This window comes from Onychostruthus taczanowskii, unplaced genomic scaffold (genome assembly GCF_017590055.1).
Source record: "Onychostruthus taczanowskii isolate IOZ18803 unplaced genomic scaffold, ASM1759005v1 scaffold75, whole genome shotgun sequence".
NCBI classification, from domain to species: Eukaryota; Metazoa; Chordata; class Aves; order Passeriformes; family Passeridae; genus Onychostruthus; species Onychostruthus taczanowskii.
This window is the reverse complement of record NW_024505339.1, coordinates 2584504-2590544: the sequence shown is the minus strand read 5'-3', so window position 1 is coordinate 2590544 and position 6041 is coordinate 2584504.

Sequence of the window (6041 nt, the reverse complement as noted above, 5' to 3'; positions counted from 1 at the left end):
GAGTGTTGGGACATCAAATATTGGGACATCAAATGTTGGGACACTATTCCCTGGTAAAGGCAGGGACAGAGCTGGAGCTGGAGTTTGGGCTGAGGAAGGATTTTATCTTTAACTGGCACCTTGTAAAGGACAGAACCAGACCCTGCAAACCCAGGGTCAGAGAGGGTGTAAAAACCAGCTGGGATTAATTACTGAGCAGTGATTCCTGTCACATTAATTAGGCTGCATCCCAGACTGCAGCCCTGAACCTGCCACGGACCAGTGGCAAGGTAAACTGAGGCATGGGTGGGTGAAGTTTTGTCACTGGGCCACCCAGGGGGGCTTTGAGGGGCTCTGCACCTTGTCCCTGTCATGCTGGACCATGACAAAAAAATGCTGTTTCCATCCCCAGTTTGTTTTTTTCCAGATGTGTCTCAGTTTAAGCCACTTTCTCCTCAATCTGGTCTCTCCCCATCCTGTGGAGCAGCTCTGTAGATTTCCAATGAAGACACAGAGCCACAAGCAAAATCAGCTGTAAACTCACCAATTTGCAGGGAATTAAAATCCATGGTTTGTTTTTTTGTTTTTGTTTGTTTGTTTGGTTTGTTTTGATTAATTAGGCTGCATCCCAGACTGCAGCCCTGAACCTGCCACGGACCAGTGGCAAGGTAAACTGAGGCATGGTTTTTTGGTTTTTTGGTTTGTTTGTTTTTTATTTTCCTGGCCAATAGGTTTTGCTTTACCCAGGCTGGCAAAAAAAAAAAAAAAAAAAAAAAGGCAACCAACCACTCAATTTTGGCATTTTGGCTCCAAGCATGAGGAGAGCCCAGGAGATCAGCTGTGTCTCAAAAATCAGATATTTGGGAGGTGTTTGCTCCCATGGGAAGAAGGAAATGTTCCAGCCCTGCCCAGCTCTCTCAGCGTGGTTTTCAATCATGTCTGGATAATTGGGAGCTGTGTCATGGTGGGTCAGACAAGCTGCTCTTCCCTGACCTTTAAATCCAGGAACTCACCAAACTGGGGCTTTTCTGCAGCCAGGCAGCCAGGACAGCATCTGCTGCCTGCCCTGCCTGGCTGTGGATCCAGGAACAACCGAGTTTATCCATGGATCTATCCCAAGCACCCCTCCACATCCACCCCAGAGCAGAGCCGGGAGAAGGGACAGAGAATCCTGGCATGGGACCCCCAGGGACAGCCGGGTGACCCCCGGCAGTGCCGGGATGATCCAGGCAGGGGCAGGAGAGAACTGCGGGAAACGATTCCCGGCCGTGCTGAGTCGGGGGAATGGGAACGAGTCCGCTCCTTGACGGGAATCCACGGGAGCTCATTGAAAATGCAGCCGTGGTTAAAGGATCTGCCTCTCCCAAAGCCATCCTGGTGATGCCTCAGGTTTAGCTTTTACATTTTCCAGGTTCTGTGCTGCTTTAGTGTGCAGTTCTGAGCTTCATATTCGGGGATGGTGAGCTCTCTGCACAGAGCAGGGAGACAAAACAATTCCTGCTCCAGCTGGGCACCAAGGACAAATGATCCAAATCTCAGCCCAAGAGTACAAACAACGTGGGCTGGAGAAAGGAAAACAAGAGGGATGGGCTCTTGTGCTGCCCAAGGTGCATCCATGGAGGAGATCCTTTTAATAAATCCCTGCTTTATTCTGTAACTCGGCCCAGCCTCTGCTCCAGAGCAGCCTTCTCAAGGTATCACTGGTGATGATCCTTTATTGAAACGCTGGAAGGAAAGCCCAGAGGTTTGGAGGAGCAGCCTGTGTCCCAAATCAGAGAATTCCTAATTGATTCAGTTTGGAAAGGACCTTAAAGCCCATTTAAAAGCAAAGACACCTTGTCCCACACCAAAAAACCCAGAAAGGCCCCAGGATTCCTGGCAAGCCCAAAGAGAGTCCTGGAGAGCAGCAAAAGCTCCAAGCAAGCCTGAAAAACATTTCAGAGGGGCTCCAGTCCTGCCATCCTTGGAAAGTGCTGGGGGAGACAAAAAGGAGAGAATTTGAGGAGGCTCCATGGTGCTCTGGGGGATTTGGGAACCTGCAGCCAGGATATTTAGGACATTTAGAAGCATCCTCAGCTGGGAGGAAGGGAACAACTTCCTCGTGCAGAGGAGGAGCCCCAAAATGCCGTGTGTGGTGGGTTTTCCTATTCCTGTTCCCTGGAGCCCCTCAGAAGCCGGTGCTCAGCTCCAGCTGGTGCACAGACAGGAGCATCCCTCCTCTCTCCACAGGGAGGGATCTTCGCTGAGCCAGGCACAAAAACAAACCAGCCGCGAGCCCCCAGAAATAACGGCGCAATTAGCAAAGTAATTAAATCGCGGCTGCCGCGCAAATCCTGCCCCGGTAATGTCAACAGCGGGGAGGGGGGACAGAGCCGGGTCCTGCCTTGATTAAACTTCCCCTGGACAGTCATGGATGGCTTTTCTTACCCTGGGAAATCTCCTCCGCTGTGAGGAATATCCCTCCATCCCCCGGGGTGTGGGGCAGCCCGGGATGCAGCCCCTCCTGCCCCACAGATTTTGGGGTCCCCGTTCCTGGACAAGTCCCACCCTGGGGTACGGCTGAGAGTGGCTGGAGGCATCCCAAGGGGAGCACAAGGGGAGGGATTGGGGAAAAAGGCTCTGAGTGAGGTTAGAGGGTGAGGAAATGATGGAGGGAAAGGGAAGGGGCCGACCTCAGCACTGGATAATCCCTATTTTTCACTCTCCTTTGATCCCTCCTGTCTCTGAGCACGGAGACATTGATGCTCTGTGAGGTTTGTGGGGTTTTGTAAGAGTTTAAAGGGTTTGTAAGGCACGGCTGGGGGCACAAGCATCCCGTGGGGAGGAGGGGGACATCAGGGTGCAAGTCCCCAGCTCTGCCTCCTCCTCACAGGTGTCTCCTGCAGCCTCACAAGGCCAAATTAAAATGCAAATGTGTCCCTGCCTGCTGGGAACAGATAGTGAAACACTGAACAGGGGAAAGGCAGCAGGAATAAACACAGGGAGCACTGAGAGAGCTGCTTTTGCATTACTTTATCCTTTTTTTTTTTTTTTTCTTTTCTTTCTTTCTGTGGCACTTGGCTGTTTGGGAGCACTGAGAGAGCTGCTTTTGCATTTCTTTTTTTTCTTTCTGTGGCACTTGGCTGTTTAGTTGGGGATTATTTAATGGGGTCTGAGGCAATCAAGGGGGAAGGTGCTGGGTTTGGGGTAGCACAGGTGGGTTTGGGGCTTGTCCCCCTGGGTTGCTCAGCTGCAACCTCCATCTCCCCATCTCCAACAGCACCCTGGGGTCTTTTTTTTTTTAATAATTATGTCCCAACAGGATCATTCCTGTGGGAAAAAAATAAACTGGCAGTGGTAGGAGTGAGAGGACCAGACACCATCAGAGCATTCACAGAATTCCCATTTTCCTGGGGTTTGTCCCTGGGTGTTTTGCATTGGCTGATGAACTTCCAGGGCATAAGGACCTTGGAAAAATTGGTGGGGAGCTGCTTTCCTGGTATTCTGAATTCCCAGAGGGACTGGGATGGTGGGTGAGACTCAGGGGAGTGTATTTAGGGGTGTCTGTAAGTGCACCCCTGCCCCTGAGCCAAGCCTTTGTATATTATACAGCATTTATATATATAAATAAATAAATATATATACATTAGAGATTCATATATATGTATGAAATCTAAATACATCCATATGTATGAATTATAAATATCTCCATCTAAAGGTACCACTAAATAGATGGAGCTACACAGAAGGGTTTGCTCTCTTCACCCTGGGCAGGAAAGGCAGCAGGAACAAACACAAAACCCTGAGCAGGGTTTTTTCCCTTGTTCCTCACCCAGGAATGATTGGAAACAGGGATACTGGGAATTGCCTGGAGGAGATGCCAGGGGATGCAGGGATGCTGCAGGACACAAACTGGGGGCACACAGCCCTGAGAGCCTCCGACAAACCCCGTGGGGCTGTGGGTGCTCAGTTCCCAGGGGTTCCTGGATGCTGAGCTGGATCCATCAGCTGGGATGGGAAGTGATGGGCTGGAAAACGTCTGCTGATGCTTGGTGTCAGACCTTGGGCTTGGCTGCAGCTGGGAGAGCAGCCAGGAGAGGTGGGAGAAGCTGGCAGTGGGGACACCCCCTGCCAAGCCTGGCCAAGCTCCCTGATTCCCACAGATCTGTGTCTGTTGTCTCCATCTTCCAGCTCCGCATGGACCAGAGTCAGGCACTGCCAGCTCTTATTACAACTCTAAAATTTTAATCCACCCGTTTCTGACCTTTCCCCTTTTTTTTCCTCTCTTTGTAATTCCCCCCCCCCCCCCCCCAATATCAATTTTTGTTAATTGAACGAGGAGGTTCGGTGGTTCCAGGCAGGGGAGGTGCCTGTGTTAATTTTCCTGCTCAGAGCCACAATCAGCTCCGTGGCTGGTTCAGACAAAACCAACTCCCTGCATGCCCTGCCTGCACTCTGAGCACGTTTCAACCACCTTGTATTTATGTTTATATGTATATATATGTATATAGAAAACCAGCATAGAGCTCTCAGGTAAATTTTAAGGCCACCCAGGGGAGAAATTTTCACAGACCCAAAACTGATAAACATCTTAAAGAGGCTTTTGAAACACCACAAACCACCCCAGACCATGGCTCACCTGCCAGGGAAACTGAGGCACGGGTGGGGCTCCTCTCTGCCCACCCAGCCTGCCCAAGAGGGGCATTTTGGAGGGGGAAACCTTCAAAACCACAGCTTTGACCCCAAAATGCTCAGTCAAAGCTGAGCCATCCCCCAGCAGTCCCCACAGCCACCCCCAAACCCACTGGGAACCCCCACTCTGGGCACCACAGCAGAGACAGGGCCCATGACAGTGCTGCCACTTGCTTTTTGTTTCATTTTTTTTCCTTTTCTGGTCTTTTATTTAAGAAAAAAAAAAAGAAAAAAAAAAAAGAGACACAGTGGTGGGTAACTTTCGATCCAGAAATAATCTGCTGCCAACTCCACCGGGTGATGCTGGGGGGGTCCCTGTTCCCACATGCTCAGTGCCCATGGGGACAATTGCACAGCCCAGGGTACCCTGGTGTCCCTCCAAGGCTGGGGATGCTCCAACTGGGCTGGGAGATGAGGTGGCTCTGGGCTGGGGGAGGCCCCTTGGGTGAGCCAGAGAGGCTGGGAGGTGCCACCAGCACGGGGGGACCGGGAGGCATTAGGTTATGGCAGTCAGAAGGCACCACACAGGCTGAGCCTGGCCCCGGGCATCCCTGCTGGGCTGGCACTGGGGGAGCTGGGCTGGCACTGGGACACACAGGCCAGGTCCCATTGAGGGTGTCCCGGGGGCACTGGGAAGCCCCCGCCCCACATTCCCATCCTGGAGCCACATTCCAGCACTGGGAGAGGGCACAAACCAGTGGCTGCCCCCGGAGGCCCCAGCAGGGCTGTGGGGTGGGGGGGCACAGCACTGGCCCCATGGCTGGGACAGAGGGACAGGCAGGGTGGGCAGCAAATGGCCCAGCTGGTCCCCCCCAAACTGCCCAAGCAGCCAGGGAGGAGGGCAGAGCGGGAATTTGTGGCTGGGACACAGCAGGTGATGGGGACAGCAGTGCCCTGGGCTCGTGGCCATTGTGCCCCCCACTCCTGCCTCCCCCAGCATCACCCAGCGTGGGCCAACACCCCAAAAACCACAGGGTGACCCAGCACTCACCTCCAAAATTGTGCAACTGAGCGCAGCAAAGGCTGGGGGAGGCCCTTGGGGATCCCTCACCCACCACCTTCCTGCTGGGCTCCGGGGGGAAATGGGATCTCTCCCTTTCCCCAGCCCCTTCCCGGCAGGACCCACAGCCTCCTCACGCCCTGAGCTGTGACCCCATCCCCTCATCCCCTCTGCCCCGTGCGCGCCGGCGGCTGGGGGGCCACGCGTGTGCTGCTGCCTGCCCTGGGACACCCGGTGGGGAAAGGGCAAGAACTGAAAAGAGGCCCCCCCGGAGGTGCCTTTGGACGGGGTGAGGACGTGAGATGTGCGGAAGAAGGAGCCGAACGCGGGTGTCCGGCCCTGGGGAAGCGTGGTGGCGTGGCGTGGCACGGCGTGGCGCGGCGTGGCACAG